This window comes from Rhamphochromis longiceps, linkage group LG3, assembly GCF_057381845.1.
Source record: "Rhamphochromis longiceps isolate RC_006_pf linkage group LG3, R_longiceps_female_GT1.1, whole genome shotgun sequence".
Classification (NCBI taxonomy): domain Eukaryota; kingdom Metazoa; phylum Chordata; class Actinopteri; order Cichliformes; family Cichlidae; genus Rhamphochromis; species Rhamphochromis longiceps.
In genome coordinates this window covers 8,031,321-8,050,666 of record NC_140559.1, presented here as the reverse complement: position 1 = coordinate 8,050,666, position 19,346 = coordinate 8,031,321, and positions in this window count along the sequence as shown.

The following is a 19,346-nucleotide window of genomic DNA, read 5'->3' as shown; positions in this document are numbered from 1 at the left end:
GCAGGGGCCCTTGACTCCAGCAGGGGCCCTTGAGTAAAGCAGGGGCCCTTGACTCCAGCAGGGGCGCTTGACTCCAGGGACTCGTCACTGGAGGCGCAGGGGCCCTTGACTCCAGCAGGGGCCCTTGACTCAAGCAGGGGCCATTGACTCCAGCAGGGGCCCTTGACCCCAGGGACGCGTCATTTGAGGCGCAGGGGCCCTTGACTCCAGCAGGGGCCCTTGACTCAAGCAGGGGCCATTGACTCCAGCAGGGGCCCTTGACTACAGCAGGGGCCCCATGACTCCAGGGATGCGTCACTGGAGGCGCAGGGGCCCTTGACTCCAGCAGGGGCCCTTGACTAAAGAAGGGGCCCTTGATTCAATCAGGGGCCCTTGACTCCAGCAGGGGCCCATGACTCCAGGGATGCGTCACTGGAGGCGCAGGGGCCTTTGACTCCAGCAGGGGCCCTTTACTCCAGGAACGCTTCACTTGAGGCGCAGGGGCCTTTGACTCCAGCAGGGGCCCTTGACTCCAGGGACGCGTCACTGGAGGCGCAGGGGCCCTTGACTCCAGCAGGGGCCCTTGACTCAAGCAGGGGCCCTTGACTCCAGCAGGGGCCCTTTACTCCAGGGATGCGTCATTGGAGGCGCAGGGCCCCTTGACTCCAGTAAGGGCCCTTAACTCAAGCAGGGGCCCTTGACTCCAGGGATGCGTCATTGGAGGCGCAGGGGCCCTTGACTCAAGCAGGGGCCATTGACTCCAGCAGGGGCCCTTGACTCCCGGGACGCGTCACTGGAGGCGCAGGGGCCCTTGACTCCAGCAGGGGCCCTTGACTCCAGCAGGGGCCCTTGACTAAAGAAGGGGCCCTTGACTCAAGCAGGGGCCCTTGACTCCAGGGACGCATCACTGGAGGCGCCGGGGCCCTTGACTACATCAGGGGCCCTTGACCCAAGCAGGGGCCCTTGACTCCCGGGACGCGTCACTGGAGGCGCAGGGGCCCTTGACTCCAGCAGGGGCCCTTGACTCCAGCAGGGGCCCTTGACTAAAGAAGGGGCCCTTGATTCAATCAGGGGCCCTTGACTCCAGCAGGGGCCCATGACTCCAGGGATGCGTCACTGGAGGCGCAGGGGCCTTTGACTACATCAGGGGCCCTTGAACCATGCAGGGGCCCTTGACCCAAGCAGGGGCCCTTGACTCCCGGCACGCGTCACTGGAGGCGCAGGGGCCCTTGACTCCAGCAGGGGCCCTTGACTCCAGCAGGGGCTCTTGACTAAAGAAGGGGCCCTTGACTCAAGCAGGGGCCCTTGACTCAAGCAGGGGCCCTTGACTCCAGCAGGGGCCCTTGACTCCAGGGACAGGTCACTGTAGGCGCAGGGGCCCTTGAATCAAGCAGGGGCCCTTGACTCCAGCAGGGGCCCATGACTCGAGGGACGCGTCACTGGAGGCGCAGGGGCCCTTGACTCACGCAGGGGCCCTTGACTCCAGCAGGGGCCCTTGACTCCAGCAGGGGCCCTTGACTAAAGAAGGGGCCTTTGACTAAAGAAGGGGCCCTTGACTCAAGCAGGGGCCCTTAACTCCAGCAGGGGCGCTTGACTCAAGCAGGGGCCCTTGACTCCAGCAGGGGCCCTTGAGTAAAGCAGGGGCCCTTGACTCCAGCCGGGGCCCTTGACTCACGCAGGGGCCCTTGACTCCAGCAGGGGCCCTTGACTAAAGCAGGGGCCATTGACTCCAGCAGGGGCCCTTGACTCCAGCAGGGGCCCCATGACTCAAGCAGGGGCCCTTGACTCCAGCATGGGCCCTTCACTCCAGCAGGGGCCCCATGACTCCAGGGATGCGTCACTGGAGGCGCAGGGGCCCTTGACTCCAGCAGGGGCCCTTGACCCAAGCAGGGGCCCTTGACTCCCGCGACACGTCACTGGAGGCGTCTCTATCAGTCTTAGTTTCACTGGATCTCAGTGCAGCATTTGACACAGTTGACCACAACATATTACTCAAACGACTGGAGAACTGGGCAGGTTTTTCAGGAACTGTACTAAACTCGTTAAAAAACATACTTGAAGACTCACCTGTTCTCAGCTGAATTTGAATAAAGCACCAAATCCACACTTTTAAGCTTAAATTTCAAAACTAACATTTTAACTACTGATTTTATCTATTTCTGATTTTATTTGTTTTGATTTTATATACTGTTTTTGTTTGTTTGTTTTTTTGCTTGTTAATTAGTTAGTTACTTTGTTTGCTTGTTTAAATCAATTTTAAATCATGCTTTTTATTTGTTTTTGTTTCTAATGTCTCTGTAAAGCACTTTGAATCACCTTGTTGTTGAATTGTCTGTGAAGGTTCTCAGTCATCCAGGTCATCGTAGTCAATGGAGCTTGCAAAGAAAAGCGTCTGGACTTCTTTAAGTTGCTTGAAGACGTTTCACTTCACAGCAGGGGCCCTTGACTCCAGGTACAGGTCACTGTAGGCGCAGGGGCCCTTGAATCAAGCAGGGGCCCTTGACTCCAGCAGGTGCCCATGACTCCAGCTGGGGCCCTTGACTAAAGAAGGGGCCCTTGACTCCAGCAGGTGCCCATGACTCCAGCTGGGGCCCTTGACTAAAGAAGGGGCCCTTGACTCAAGCAGGGGCCCTTGACTCACGCAGGGGCCCTTGACTCCAGCAGGGGCCCTTGACTAAAGAAGGGGCCCTTGACTAAAGAAGGGGCCCTTGACTCAAGCAGGGGCCCTTAACTCCAGCAGGGGCCCTTGACTAAAGAAGGGGCCCTTGACTCAAGCAGGGGCCCTTGACTCCAGGGACGCATCACTGGAGGCGCCGGGGCCCTTGACTACATCAGGAGCCCTTGACCCATGCAGGGGCCCTTGACCCAAGCAGGGGCCCTTGACTCCAGCAGGGGCCCTTGACTCCAGGGACGCGTCATTGGAGGCGTCTCTATCAGTCTTAGTTTCAATGGATCTCAGTGCAGCATTTGACACAGTTGACCACAACATATTACTCAAACGACTGGAGAACTGGGCAGGTTTTTCAGGAACTGTACTATACTCGTTAAAAAACATACTTGAAGACTCACCTGTTCTCAGCTGCATTTGAATAAAGCACCAAATCCACACTCTTAAGCTTAAATTTCAAAACTAACATTTTAACTACTGATTTTATCTATTTCTGATTTTATTTGTTTGCTTGTTTAAATCACTTTTAAATCATGCTTTTTATTTGTTTTTGTTTCTAATGTCTCTGTAAAGCACTTTGAATCACCTTGTTGTTGAATTGTCTGTGAAGGTTCTCAGTCATCCAGGTCATCGTAGTCAATGGAGCTTGCAAAAAAAAGCGTCTGGACTTCTTTAAGTTGCTTGAAGACGTTTCACTTCACAGCAGGGGCCCTTGACTCCAGCAGGGGCCCTTGACTCCAGCAGGGGCCCTTGACTAAAGCAGGGGCCCTTGACTCCAGTAAGGGCCCTTAACTCAAGCAGGGGCCCTTGACTCCAGCAGGTGCCCATGACTCCAGGGATGCGTCATTGGAGGCGCAGGGGCCCTTGACTCAAGCAGGGGCCATTGACTCCAGCAGGGGCCCTTGACCCCAGGGACGCGTCATTTGAGGCGCAGGGGCCCTTGACTCCAGCAGGGGCCCTTGACTCAAGCAGGGGCCATTGACTCCAGCAGGGGCCCTTGACTACAGCAGGGGCCCCATGACTCCAGGGATGCGTCACTGGAGGCGCAGGGGCCCTTGACTCCAGCAGGGGCCCTTGACTAAAGAAGGGGCCCTTGATTCAATCAGGGGCCCTTGACTCCAGCAGGGGCCCATGACTCCAGGGATGCGTCACTGGAGGCGCAGGGGCCTTTGACTCCAGCAGGGGCCCTTGACTCCAGGAACGCTTCACTTGAGGCGCAGGGGCCTTTGACTCCAGCAGGGGCCCTTGACTCCAGGGACGCGTCACTGGAGGCGCAGGGGCCCTTGACTCCAGCAGGGGCCCTTGACTCAAGCAGGGGCCCTTGACTCCAGCAGGGGCCCTTTACTCCAGGGATGCATCATTGGAGGCGCAGGGCCCCTTGACTCCAGTAAGGGCCCTTAACTCAAGCAGGGGCCCTTGACTCCAGCAGGTGCCCATGACTCCAGGGATGCGTCATTGGAGGCGCAGGGGCCCTTGACTCAAGCAGGGGCCATTGACTCCAGCAGGGGCCCTTGACTCCCGGGACGCGTCACTGGAGGCGCAGGGGCCCTTGACTCCAGCAGGGGCCCTTGACTCCAGCAGGGGCCCTTGACTAAAGAAGGGGCCCTTGACTCAAGCAGGGGCCCTTGACTCCAGGGACGCATCACTGGAGGCGCCGGGGCCCTTGACTACATCAGGGGCCCTTGACCCAAGCAGGGGCCCTTGACTCCCGGGACGCGTCACTGGAGGCGCAGGGGCCCTTGACTCCAGCAGGGGCCCTTGACTCCAGCAGGGGCCCTTGACTAAAGAAGGGGCCCTTGATTCAATCAGGGGCCCTTGACTCCAGCAGGGGCCCATGACTCCAGGGATGCGTCACTGGAGGCGCAGGGGCCTTTGACTACATCAGGGGCCCTTGAACCATGCAGGGGCCCTTGACCCAAGCAGGGGCCCTTGACTCCCGGCACGCGTCACTGGAGGCGCAGGGGCCCTTGACTCCAGCAGGGGCCCTTGACTCCAGCAGGGGCTCTTGACTAAAGAAGGGGCCCTTGACTCAAGCAGGGGCCCTTGACTCAAGCAGGGGCCCTTGACTCCAGGGACAGGTCACTGTAGGCGCAGGGGCCCTTGAATCAAGCAGGGGCCCTTGACTCCAGCAGGGGCCCATGACTCGAGGGACGCGTCACTGGAGGCGCAGGGGCCCTTGACTCCAGCAGGGGCCCTTGACTCCAGGGACGCGTCACTGGAGGCGCAGGGGCCCTTGACTCCAGCAGGGGCTCTTGACTCAAGTTGGTGCCCATGACTCCAGGTATGCGTCACTGGAGGCGCAGGGGCCCTTGACTCACGCAGGGGCCCTTGACTCCAGCAGGGGCCCTTGACTCCAGCAGGGGCCCTTGACTAAAGAAGGGGCCTTTGACTAAAGAAGGGGCCCTTGACTCAAGCAGGGGCCCTTAACTCCAGCAGGGGCGCTTGACTCAAGCAGGGGCCCTTGACTCCAGCAGGGGCCCTTGAGTAAAGCAGGGGCCCTTGACTCCAGCCGGGGCCCTTGACTCACGCAGGGGCCCTTGACTCCAGCAGGGGCCCTTGACTAAAGCAGGGGCCATTGACTCCAGCAGGGGCCCTTGACTCCAGCAGGGGCCCCATGACTCAAGCAGGGGCCCTTGACTCCAGCATGGGCCCTTCACTCCAGCAGGGGCCCCATGACTCCAGGGATGCGTCACTGGAGGCGCAGGGGCCCTTGACTCCAGCAGGGGCCCTTGACTCCCGCGACACGTCACTGGAGGCGTCTCTATCAGTCTTAGTTTCACTGGATCTCAGTGCAGCATTTGACACAGTTTACCACAACATATTACTCAAACGACTGGAGAACTGGGCAGGTTTTTCAGGAACTGTACTAAACTCGTTAAAAAACATACTTGAAGACTCACCTGTTCTCAGCTGAATTTGAATAAAGCACCAAATCCACACTTTTAAGCTTAAATTTCAAAACTAACATTTTAACTACTGATTTTATCTATTTCTGATTTTATTTGTTTTGATTTTATATACTGTTTTTGTTTGTTTGTTTTTTTGCTTGTTAATTAGTTAGTTACTTTGTTTGCTTGTTTAAATCAATTTTAAATCATGCTTTTTATTTGTTTTTGTTTCTAATGTCTCTGTAAAGCACTTTGAATCACCTTGTTGTTGAATTGTCTGTGAAGGTTCTCAGTCATCCAGGTCATCGTAGTCAATGGAGCTTGCAAAGAAAAGCGTCTGGACTTCTTTAAGTTGCTTGAAGACGTTTCACTTCACAGCAGGGGCCCTTGACTCCAGGTACAGGTCACTGTAGGCGCAGGGGCCCTTGAATCAAGCAGGGGCCCTTGACTCCAGCAGGTGCCCATGACTCCAGCTGGGGCCCTTGACTAAAGAAGGGGCCCTTGACTCCAGCAGGTGCCCATGACTCCAGCTGGGGCCCTTGACTAAAGAAGGGGCCCTTGACTCACCCAGGGGCCCTTGACTCCAGCAGGGGCCCTTGACTCCAGCAGGGGCCCTTGACTAAAGAAGGGGCCCTTGACTAAAGAAGGGGCCCTTGACTCAAGCAGGGGCCCTTAACTCAAGCAGGGGCCCTTAACTCCAGCAGGGGCCCTTGACTAAAGAAGGGGCCCTTGACTCAAGCAGGGGCCCTTGACTCCAGGGACGCATCACTGGAGGCGCCGGGGCCCTTGACTACATCAGGAGCCCTTGACCCATGCAGGGGCCCTTGACCCAAGCAGGGGCCCTTGACTCCAGCAGGGGCCCTTGACTCCAGGGACGCGTCATTGGAGGCGTCTCTATCAGTCTTAGTTTCAATGGATCTCAGTGCAGCATTTGACACAGTTGACCACAACATATTACTCAAACGACTGGAGAACTGGGCAGGTTTTTCAGGAACTGTACTATACTCGTTAAAAAACATACTTGAAGACTCACCTGTTCTCAGCTGCATTTGAATAAAGCACCAAATCCACACTTTTAAGCTTAAATTTCAAAACTAACATTTTAACTACTGATTTTATCTATTTATGATTTTATTTGTTTGCTTGTTTAAATCACTTTTAAATCATGCTTTTTATTTGTTTTTGTTTCTAATGTCTCTGTAAAGCACTTTGAATCACCTTGTTGTTGAATTGTCTGTGAAGGTTCTCAGTCATCCAGGTCATCTTAGTCAATGGAGCTTGCAAAGAAAAGCGTCTGGACTTCTTTAAGTTGCTTGAAGACGTTTCACTTCACAGCAGGGGCCCTTGACTCCAGGGACAGGTCACTGTAGGCGCAGGGGCCCTTGAATCAAGCAGGGGCCCTTGACTCCAGCAGGGGCTCTTGACTCAAGTTGGTGCCCATGACTCCAGGTATGCGTCACTGGAGGCGCAGGGGCCCTTGACTCACGCAGGGGCCCTTGACTCCAGCAGGGGCCCTTGACTCCAGCAGGGGCCCTTGACAAAAGCAGGGGCCCTTGACTCCAGTAAGGGCCCTTGAATCAAGCAGGGGCCCTTGACTCCAGCAGGTGCCCATGACTCCAGGGATGAGTCACTGGAGGCGCAGGGGCCCTTGACTCCATCAGGGGCCCTTGACTCCAGCAGGGGCCCCATGACTCAACCAGGGTCCCTTGACTCCAGCAGGGGCCCTTGACTCCAGGGACGCGTCATTTGAGGTGCAGGGGCCCTTCACTCCAGCAGGGGCCCTTGAGTAAAGCAGGGGCCCTTGACCCAAGCAGTGTCCCTTGACCCAAGCAGGGGCCCTTGACTCCAGGGACGCGTCACTGGAGGCGCAGGGGACCTTGACTCCAGCTGGGGCCCTTCACTAAAGAAGGGGCCCTTGACTAAAGAAGGGGCCCTTGACTCAAGCAGGGGCCCTTGACTCACGCAGGGGCCCTTGACTCCAGCAGGGGCCCTTGACTAAAGAAGGGGCCCTTGACTCAAGCAGGGGCCCTTAACTCCAGCAGGGGCCCTTGACTAAAGAAGGGGCCCTTGACTCAAGCAGGGGCCCTTGACTCCAGGGACGCATCACTGGAGGCGCCGGGGCCCTTGACTACATCAGGAGCCCTTGACCAATGCAGGGGCCCTTGACCCAAGCAGGGGCCCTTGACTCCAGCAGGGTCCCTTGACTCCAGGGACGCGTCATTGGAGGCGTCTCTATCAGTCTTAGTTTCAATGGATCTCAGTGCAGCATTTGACACAGTTGACCACAACATATTACTCAAACGACTGGAGAACTGGGCAGGTTTTTCAGGAACTGTACTAAACTCGTTAAAAAACATACTTGAAGACTCACCTGTTCTCAGCTGCATTTGAATAAAGCACCAAATCCACACTTTTAAGCTTAAATTTCAAAACTAACATTTTAACTACTGATTTTATCTATTTATGATTTTATTTGTTTTGATTTTATATATTGTTTTTGTTTGTTTGTTTTTTTGCTTGTTAATTAGTTAGTTACTTTGTTTGCTTGTTTAAATCAATTTTAAATCATGCTTTTTATTTGTTTTTGTTTCTAATGTCTCTGTAAAGCACTTTGAATCACCTTGTTGTTGAATTGTCTGTGAAGGTTCTCAGTCATCCAGGTCATCGTAGTCAATGGAGCTTGCAAAGAAAAGCGTCTGGACTTCTTTAAGTTGCTTGAAGACGTTTCACTTCACAGCAGGGGCCCTTGACTCCAGCAGGGGCCCTTGACTCAAGCAGGGGCCCTTGACTCCAGCAGGGGCCCTTGACTCAAGCAGGGGCCCTTGACTCCAGGGACGCATCACTGGAGGCGCCTGGGCCCTTGACTCCAGCAGGGGCCCTTGACCCATGCAGGGGCCCTTGACCCAAGCAGGGGCCCTTGACTCCCGGGACGCGTCACTGGAGGCGTCTCTATCAGTCTTAGTTTCACTGGATCTCAGTGCAGCATTTGACACAGTTTACCACAACATATTACTCAAACGACTGGAGAACTGGGCAGGTTTTTCAGGAACTGTACTAAACTCGTTAAAAAACATACTTGAAGACTCACCTGTTCTCAGCTGCATTTGAATAAAGCACCAAATCCACACTTTTAAGCTTAAATTTCAAAACTAACATTTTAACTACTGATTTTATCTATTTCTGATTTTATTTGTTTGCTTGTTTAAATCACTTTTAAATCATGCTTTTTATTTGTTTTTGTTTCTAATGTCTCTGTAAAGCACTTTGAATCACCTTGTTGTTGAATTGTCTGTGAAGGTTCTCAGTCATCCAGGTCATCGTAGTGAATGGAGCTTGCAAAGAAAAGCGTCTGGACTTCTTTAAGTTGCTTGAAGACGTTTCACTTCACAGCAGGGGCCCTTGACTCCAGGGACAGGTCACTGTAGGCGCAGGGGCCCTTGACTCCAGCAGGGGCCCTTGACTCCAGCAGGGGCCCTTGACAAAAGCAGGGGCCCTTGACTCCAGTAAGGGCCCTTGACTCCAGCAGGGGCCCCATGACTCAACCAGGGGCCCTTGACTCCAGGGACGCGTCATTTGAGGTGCAGGGGCCCTTCACTCCAGCAGGGGCCCTTGACAAAAGCAGGGGCCCTTGACTCCAGTAAGGGCGCTTGAATCAAGCAGGGGCCCTTGACTCCAGCAGGTGCCCATGACTCCAGGGATGCGTCACTGGAGGCGCAGGGGCCCTTGACTCCATCAGGGGCCCTTGTCTCCAGCAGGGGCCCCATGACTCAACCAGGGGCCCTTGACTCCAGCAGGGGCCCTTGACTCCAGGGACGCGTCATGTGAGGTGCAGGGGCCCTTGTCTCCAGCAGGGGCCCTTGAGTAAAGCAGGGGCCCTTGACCCAAGCAGGGGCCCTTGACTCCAGGGATGCGTCACTGGAGGCGCAGGGGCCCTTGACTCCAGCAGGGGCCCTTGAGTAAAGCAGGGGCCCTTGACTCAAGCAGGGGCCCTTGACTCCAGCAGGGGCCCTTGACTCCAGCAGGGGCCCTTGACTTAAGAAGGGGCCCTTGACTCAAGCAGGGGCCCTTGACTCCAGGGACGCATCACTGGAGGCGCCGGGGCCCTTGACTACATCAGGGGCCCTTGACCCATGCAGGGGCCCTTGACCCAAGCAGGGGCCCTTGACTCCCGGGACGCGTCACTGGAGGCGCAGGGGCCCTTGACTCCAGCAGGGGCCCTTGACTCCAGCAGGGCCCTTGACTCCAGCAGGGGCCCTTGACTCCAGGGACGCGTCATTGGAGGCGTCTCTATCAGTCTTAGTTTCAATGGATCTCAGTGCAGCATTTGACACAGTTGACCACAACATATTACTCAAACGACTGGAGAACTGGGCAGGTTTTTCAGGAACTGTACTAAACTCGTTAAAAAACATACTTGAAGACTCACCTGTTCTCAGCTGCATTTGAATAAAGCACCAAATCCACACTTTTAAGCTTAAATTTCAAAACTAACATTTTAACTACTGATTTTATCTATTTCTGATTTTATTTGTTTGCTTGTTTAAATCACTTTTAAATCATGCTTTTTATTTGTTTTTGTTTCTAATGTCTCTGTAAAGCACTTTGAATCACCTTGTTGTTGAATTGTCTGTGAAGGTTCTCAGTCATCCAGGTCATCGTAGTCAATGGAGCTTGCAAAGAAAAGCGTCTGGACTTCTTTAAGTTGCTTGAAGACGTTTCACTTCACAGCAGGGGCCCTTGACTCCAGCAGGGGCCCTTGACTCAAGCAGGGGCCCTTGACTCCAGCAGGGGCCCTTGACTCCAGCAGGAGCCCTTGACTAAGGAAAGGGCCCTTGACTCAAGCAGGGGCCCTTGACTCCAGGGACGCATCACTGGAGGCGCCTGGGCCCTTGACTCCAGCAGGGGCCCTTGACTCCAGTAAGGGCCCTTAACTCAAGCAGGGGCCCTTGACTCCAGCAGGTGCCCATGACTCCAGGGATGCGTCATTGGAGGCGCAGGGGCCCTTGACTCAAGCAGGGGCCCTTGACTCCAGCAGGGGCCCTTGACTCCAGGGACGCGTCACTGGAGGCGCAGGGGCCCTTGACTCCAGCAGGGGCCCTTGACTCAAGCAGGGGCCCTTGACTCAAGCAGGGGCCTTTGACTCCAGCAGGGGCCCTTTACTCCAGGGACGCGTCATTGGAGGCGCAGGGCCCCTTGACTCAAGCAGGGGCCCTTGACTCCAGCAGGGGCCCATGACTCGAGGGACGCGTCACTGGAGGCGCAGGGGCCCTTGACTCCAGCAGGGGCCCTTGACTCCAGGGACGCGTCATTTGAGGTGCAGGGGCCCTTCACTCCAGCAGGGGCCCTTCACTCCAGCAGGGGCTCTTGAGTAAAGCAGGGGCCCTTGACCCAAGCAGTGTCCCTTGACTCAAGCAGGGCCCCTTGACTCCAGGGATGCGTCCCTGGAGGCGCAGGGGCCCTTGACTCCAGCAGGGGCCCTTGAGTAAAGCAGGAGCCCTTGACCCAAGCAGTGTCCCTTGACTCCAGCAGGGGCGCTTGACTCCAGGGACTCGTCACTGGAGGCGCAGGGGCCCTTGACTCCAGCAGGGGCCCTTGACTCAAGCAGGGGCCCTTGACTCCAGCAGGGGCCCTTGACTCCAGCAGGGGCCCTTGACTAAAGAAGGGGCCCTTGACTCAAGCAGGGGCCCTTGACTCCAGGGACGCATCACTGGAGGCGCCGGGGCCCTTGACTACATCAGGGGCCCTTGACCCATGCAGGGGCCCTTGACTCCAGCAGGGGCCCTTGACCCCAGGGACGCGTCATTGGAGGCGTCTCTATCAGTCTTAGTTTCAATGGATCTCAGTGCAGCATTTGACACAGTTGACCACAACATATTACTCAAACGACTGGAGAACTGGGCAGGTTTTTCAGGAACTGTACTATACTCGTTAAAAAACATACTTGAAGACTCACCTGTTCTCAGCTGCATTTGAATAAAGCACCAAATCCACACTTTTAAGCTTAAATTTCAAAACTAACATTTTAACTACTGATTTTATCTATTTCTGATTTTATTTGTTTGCTTGTTTAAATCACTTTTAAATCATGCTTTTTATTTGTTTTTGTTTCTAATGTCTCTGTAAAGCACTTTGAATCACCTTGTTGTTGAATTGTCTGTGAAGGTTCTCAGTCATCCAGGTCATCGTAGTCAATGGAGCTTGCAAAGAAAAGCGTCTGGACTTCTTTAAGTTGCTTGAAGACGTTTCACTTCACAGCAGGGGCCCTTGACTCCAGCAGGGGCCCTTGACTCCAGCAGGGGCCCTTGACTAAAGCAGGGGCCCTTGACTCCAGTAAGGGCCCTTAACTCAAGCAGGGGCACTTGACTCCAGCAGGTGCCCATGACTCCAGGGATGCGTCATTGGAGGCGCAGGGGCCCTTGACTCAAGCAGGGGCCATTGACTCCAGCAGGGGCCCTTGACCCCAGGGACGCGTCATTTGAGGCGCAGGGGCCCTTGACTCTAGCAGGGGCCCTTGACTCAAGCAGGGGCCATTGACTCCAGCAGGGGCCCTTGACTCCAGCAGGGGCCCCATGACTCCAGGGATGCGTCACTGGAGGCGCAGGGGCCCTTGACTCCAGCAGGGGCCCTTGACTAAAGAAGGGGCCCTTGATTCAATCAGGGGCCCTTGACTCCAGCAGGGGCCCATGACTCCAGGGATGCGTCACTGGAGGCGCAGGGGCCTTTGACTCCAGTAAGGGCCCTTGACTCCAGGAACGCTTCACTTGAGGCGCAGGGGCCCTTGACTCAAGCAGGGGCCCTTGACTCCAGGGACGCGTCACTGGAGGCGCAGGGGCCCTTGACTCCAGCAGGGGCCCTTGACTCAAGCAGGGGCCCTTGACTCCAGCACGGGCCCTTGACTCCAGCAGGGGCCCTTGACTAAAGAAGGGGCCCTTGACTCAAGCAGGGGCCCTTGACTCCAGGGACGCATCACTGGAGGCGCCGGGGCCCTTGACTACATCAGGGGCCCTTGACCCATGCAGGGGCCCTTGACTCCAGCAGGGGCCCTTGACTCCAGGGACGCGTCATTGGAGGCGTCTCTATCAGTCTTAGTTTCAATGGATCTCAGTGCAGCATTTGACACAGTTGACCACAACATATTACTCAAACGACTGGAGAACTGGGCAGGTTTTTCAGGAACTGTACTAAACTCGTTAAAAAACATACTTGAAGACTCACCTGTTCTCAGCTGCATTTGAATAAAGCACCAAATCCACACTTTTAAGCTTAAATTTCAAAACTAACATTTTAACTACTGATTTTATCTATTTCTGATTTTATTTGTTTGCTTGTTTAAATCACTTTTAAATCATGCTTTTTATTTGTTTTTGTTTCTAATGTCTCTGTAAAGCACTTTGAATCACCTTGTTGTTGAATTGTCTGTGAAGGTTCTCAGTCATCCAGGTCATCGTAGTCAATGGAGCTTGCAAAGAAAAGCGTCTGGACTTCTTTAAGTTGCTTGAAGACGTTTCACTTCACAGCAGGGGCCCTTGACTCCAGCAGGGGCCCTTGACTCAAGCAGGGGCCCTTGACTCCAGCAGGGGCCCTTGACTCCAGCAGGGGCCCTTGACTAAGGAAAGGGCCCTTGACTCAAGCAGGGGCCCTTGACTCCAGGGACGCATCACTGGAGGCGCCTGGGCCCTTGACTCCAGCAGGGGCCCTTGACTCCAGTAAGGGCCCTTAACTCAAGCAGGGGCCCTTGACTCCAGCAGGTGCCCATGACTCCAGGGATGCGTCATTGGAGGCGCAGGGGCCCTTGACTCAAGCAGGGGCCCTTGACTCCAGCAGGGGCCCTTGACTCCAGGGACGCGTCACTGGAGGCGCCGGGGCCCTTGACTACATCAGGGGCCCTTGACCCATGCAGGGGCCCTTGACCCAAGCAGGGGCCCTTGACTCCCGGGACGCGTCACTGGAGGCGCAGGGGCCCTTGACTCCAGCAGGGGCCCTTGACTCCAGCAGGGCCCTTGACTCCAGCAGGGGCCCTTGACTCCAGGGACGCGTCATTGGAGGCGTCTCTATCAGTCTTAGTTTCAATGGATCTCAGTGCAGCATTTGACACAGTTGACCACAACATATTACTCAAACGACTGGAGAACTGGGCAGGTTTTTCAGGAACTGTACTAAACTCGTTAAAAAACATACTTGAAGACTCACCTGTTCTCAGCTGCATTTGAATAAAGCACCAAATCCACACTTTTAAGCTTAAATTTCAAAACTAACATTTTAACTACTGATTTTATCTATTTCTGATTTTATTTGTTTGCTTGTTTAAATCACTTTTAAATCATGCTTTTTATTTGTTTTTGTTTCTAATGTCTCTGTAAAGCACTTTGAATCACCTTGTTGTTGAATTGTCTGTGAAGGTTCTCAGTCATCCAGGTCATCGTAGTCAATGGAGCTTGCAAAGAAAAGCGTCTGGACTTCTTTAAGTTGCTTGAAGACGTTTCACTTCACAGCAGGGGCCCTTGACTCCAGCAGGGGCCCTTGACTCAAGCAGGGGCCCTTGACTCCAGCAGGGGCCCTTGACTCCAGCAGGGGCCCTTGACTCCAGCAGGAGCCCTTGACTAAGGAAAGGGCCCTTGACTCAAGCAGGGGCCCTTGACTCCAGGGACGCATCACTGGAGGCGCCTGGGCCCTTGACTCCAGCAGGGGCCCTTGACTCCAGTAAGGGCCCTTAACTCAAGCAGGGGCCCTTGACTCCAGCAGGTGCCCATGACTCCAGGGATGCGTCATTGGAGGCGCAGGGGCCCTTGACTCAAGCAGGGGCCCTTGACTCCAGCAGGGGCCCTTGACTCCAGGGACGCGTCACTGGAGGCGCAGGGGCCCTTGACTCCAGCAGGGGCCCTTGACTCAAGCAGGGGCCCTTGACTCAAGCAGGGGCCTTTGACTCCAGCAGGGGCCCTTTACTCCAGGGACGCGTCATTGGAGGCGCAGGGCCCCTTGACTCAAGCAGGGGCCCTTGACTCCAGCAGGGGCCCATGACTCGAGGGACGCGTCACTGGAGGCGCAGGGGCCCTTGACTCCAGCAGGGGCCCTTGACTCCAGGGACGCGTCATTTGAGGTGCAGGGGCCCTTCACTCCAGCAGGGGCCCTTCACTCCAGCAGGGGCTCTTGAGTAAAGCAGGGGCCCTTGACCCAAGCAGTGTCCCTTGACCCAAGCAGGGCCCCTTGACTCCAGGGATGCGTCCCTGGAGGCGCAGGGGCCCTTGACTCCAGCAGGGGCCCTTGAGTAAAGCAGGAGCCCTTGACCCAAGCAGTGTCCCTTGACTCCAGCAGGGGCGCTTGACTCCAGGGACTCGTCACTGGAGGCGCAGGGGCCCTTGACTCCAGCAGGGGCCCTTGACTCAAGCAGGGGCCCTTGACTCCAGCAGGGGCCCTTGACTCCAGCAGGGGCCCTTGACTAAAGAAGGGGCCCTTGACTCAAGCAGGGGCCCTTGACTCCAGGGACGCATCACTGGAGGCGCCGGGGCCCTTGACTACATCAGGGGCCCTTGACCCATGCAGGGGCCCTTGACTCCAGCAGGGGCCCTTGACTCCAGGGACGCGTCATTGGAGGCGTCTCTATCAGTCTTAGTTTCAATGGATCTCAGTGCAGCATTTGACACAGTTGACCACAACATATTACTCAAACGACTGGAGAACTGGGCAGGTTTTTCAGGAACTGTACTAAACTCGTTAAAAAACATACTTGAAGACTCACCAGCTTAAATTTCAAAACTAACATTTTAACTACTGATTTTATCTATTTCTGATTTTATTTGTTTGCTTGTTTAAATCACTTTTAAATCATGCTTTTTATTTGTTTTTGTTTCTAATGTCTCTGTAAAGCACTTTGAATCACCTTGTTGTTGAATTGTCTGTGAAGGTTCTCAGTCATCCAGGTCATCGTAGTCAATGGAGCTTGCAAAGAAAAGCGTCTGGACTTCTTTAAGTTGCTTGAAGACGTTTCACTTCACAGCAGGGGCCCTTGACTCCAGCAGGGGCCCTTGACTCCAGCAGGGGCCCTTGACTAAAGCAGGGGCCCTTGACTCCAGTAAGGGCCCTTAACTCAAGCAGGGGCACTTGACTCCAGCAGGTGCCCATGACTCCAGGGATGCGTCATTGGAGGCGCAGGGGCCCTTGACTCAAGCAGGGGCCATTGACTCCAGCAGGGGCCCTTGACCCCAGGGACGCGTCATTTGAGGCGCAGGGGCCCTTGACTCTAGCAGGGGCCCTTGACTCAAGCAGGGGCCATTGACTCCAGCAGGGGCCCTTGACTCCAGCAGGGGCCCCATGACTCCAGGGATGCGTCACTGGAGGCGCAGGGGCCCTTGACTCCAGCAGGGGCCCTTGACTAAAGAAGGGGCCCTTGATTCAATCAGGGGCCCTTGACTCCAGCAGGGGCCCATGACTCCAGGGATGCGTCACTGGAGGCGCAGGGGCCTTTGACTCCAGTAAGGGCCCTTGACTCCAGGAACGCTTCACTTGAGGCGCAGGGGCCCTTGACTCAAGCAGGGGCCCTTGACTCCAGGGACGCGTCACTGGAGGCGCAGGGGCCCTTGACTCCAGCAGGGGCCCTTGACTCAAGCAGGGGCCCTTGACTCCAGCACGGGCCCTTGACTCCAGCAGGGGCCCTTGACTAAAGAAGGGGCCCTTGACTCAAGCAGGGGCCCTTGACTCCAGGGACGCATCACTGGAGGCGCCGGGGCCCTTGACTACATCAGGGGCCCTTGACCCATGCAGGGGCCCTTGACTCCAGCAGGGGCCCTTGACTCCAGGGACGCGTCATTGGAGGCGTCTCTATCAGTCTTAGTTTCAATGGATCTCAGTGCAGCATTTGACACAGTTGACCACAACATATTACTCAAACGACTGGAGAACTGGGCAGGTTTTTCAGGAACTGTACTATACTCGTTAAAAAACATACTTGAAGACTCACCTGTTCTCAGCTGCATTTGAATAAAGCACCAAATCCACACTTTTAAGCTTAAATTTCAAAACTAACATTTTAACTACTGATTTTATCTATTTCTGATTTTATTTGTTTGCTTGTTTAAATCACTTTTAAATCATGCTTTTTATTTGTTTTTGTTTCTAATGTCTCTGTAAAGCACTTTGAATCACCTTGTTGTTGAATTGTCTGTGAAGGTTCTCAGTCATCCAGGTCATCGTAGTCAATGGAGCTTGCAAAGAAAAGCGTCTGGACTTCTTTAAGTTGCTTGAAGACGTTTCACTTCACAGCAGGGGCCCTTGACTCCAGCAGGGGCCCTTGACTCCAGCAGGGGCCCTTGACTAAAGCAGGGGCCCTTGACTCCAGTAAGGGCCCTTAACTCAAGCAGGGGCACTTGACTCCAGCAGGTGCCCATGACTCCAGGGATGCGTCATTGGAGGCGCAGGGGCCCTTGACTCAAGCAGGGGCCATTGACTCCAGCAGGGGCCCTTGACACCAGGGACGCGTCATTTGAGGCGCAGGGGCCCTTGACTCTAGCAGGGGCCCTTGACTCAAGCAGGGGCCATTGACTCCAGCAGGGGCCCTTGACTCCAGCAGGGGCCCCATGACTCCAGGGATGCGTCACTGGAGGCGCAGGGGCCCTTGACTCCAGCAGGGGCCCTTGACTAAAGAAGGGGCCCTTGATTCAATCATGGGCCCTTGACTCCAGCAGGGGCCCTTGACTCCAGGGACGCGTCATTGGAGGCGTCTCTATCAGTCTTAGTTTCAATGGATCTCAGTGCAGCATTTGACACAGTTGACCACAACATATTACTCAAACGACTGGAGAACTGGGCAGGTTTTTCAGGAACTGTACTAAACTCGTTAAAAAACATACTTGAAGACTCACCTGTTCTCAGCTGCATTTGAATAAAGCACCAAATCCACACTTTTAAGCTTAAATTTCAAAACTAACATTTTAACTACTGATTTTATCTATTTCTGATTTTATTTGTTTGCTTGTTTAAATCACTTTTAAATCATGCTTTTTATTTGTTTTTGTTTCTAATGTCTCTGTAAAGCACTTTGAATCACCTTGTTGTTGAATTGTCTGTGAAGGTTCTCAGTCATCCAGGTCATCGTAGTCAATGGAGCTTGCAAAGAAAAGCGTCTGGACTTCTTTAAGTTGCTTGAAGACGTTTCACTTCACAGCAGGGGCCCTTGACTCCAGCAGGGGCCCTTGACTCAAGCAGGGGCCCTTGACTCCAGCAGGGGCCCTTGACTCCAGCAGGGGCCCTTGACTAAGGAAAGGGCCCTTGACTCAAGCAGGGGCCCTTGACTCCAGGGACGCATCACTGGAGGCGCCTGGGCCCTTGACTCCAGCAGGGGCCCTTGACTCCAGTAAGGGCCCTTAACTCAAGCAGGGGCCCTTGACTCCAGCAGGTGCCCATGACTCCAGGGATGCGTCATTGGAGGCGCAGGGGCCCTTGACTCAAGCAGGGGCCCTTGACTCCAGCAGGGGCCCTTGACTCCAGGGACGCGTCACTGGAGGCGCAGGGGCCCTTGACTCCAGCAGGGGCCCTTGACTCAACCAGGGGCCCTTGACTCAAGCAGGGGCCTTTGACTCCAGCAGGGGCCCTTTACTCCAGGGACGCGTCATTGGAGGCGCAGGGCCCCTTGACTCAAGCAGGGGCCCTTGACTCCAGCAGGGGCCCATGACTCGAGGGACGCGTCACTGGAGGCGCAGGGGCCCTTGACTCCAGCAGGGGCCCTTGACTCCAGGGACGCGTCATTTGAGGTGCAGGGGCCCTTCACTCCAGCAGGGGCTCTTGAGTAAAGCAGGGGCCCTTGACCCAAGCAGTGTCCCTTGACCCAAGCAGGGCCCCTTGACTCCAGGGATGCGTCCCTGGAGGCGCAGGGGCCCTTGACTCCAGCAGGGGCCCTTGAGTAAAGCAGGGGCCCTTGACCCAAGCAGTGTCCCTTGACTCCAGCAGGGGCGCTTGACTCCAGGGACTCGTCACTGGAGGCGCAGGGGCCCTTGACTCCAGCAGGGGCCCTTGACTCAAGCAGGGGCCCTTGACTCCAGCAGGGGCCCTTGACTCCAGCAGGGGCCCTTGACTAAAGAAGGGGCCCTTGACTCAAGCAGGGGCCCTTGACTCCAGGGACGCATCACTGGAGGCGCCGGGGCCCTTGACTACATCAGGGGCCCTTGACCCATGCAGGGGCCCTTGACTCCAGCAGGGGCCCTTGACTCCAGGGACGCGTCATTGGAGGCGTCTCTATCAGTCTTAGTTTCAATGGATCTCAGTGCAGCATTTGACACAGTTGACCACAACATATTACTCAAACGACTGGAGAACTGGGCAGGTTTTTCAGGAACTGTACTAAACTCGTTAAAAAACATACTTGAAGACTCACCAGCTTAAATTTCAAAACTAACATTTTAACTACTGATTTTATCTATTTCTGATTTTATTTGTTTGCTTGTTTAAATCACTTTTAAATCATGCTTTTTATTTGTTTTTGTTTCTAATGTCTCTGTAAAGCACTTTGAATCACCTTGTTGTTGAATTGTCTGTGAAGGTTCTCAGTCATCCAGGTCATCGTAGTCAATGGAGCTTGCAAAGAAAAGCGTCTGGACTTCTTTAAGTTGCTTGAAGACGTTTCACTTCACAGCAGGGGCCCTTGACTCCAGCAGGGGCCCTTGACTCCAGCAGGGGCCCTTGACTAAAGCAGGGGCCCTTGACTCCAGTAAGGGCCCTTAACTCAAGCAGGGGCACTTGACTCCAGCAGGTGCCCATGACTCCAGGGATGCGTCATTGGAGGCGCAGGGGCCCTTGACTCAAGCAGGGGCCATTGACTCCAG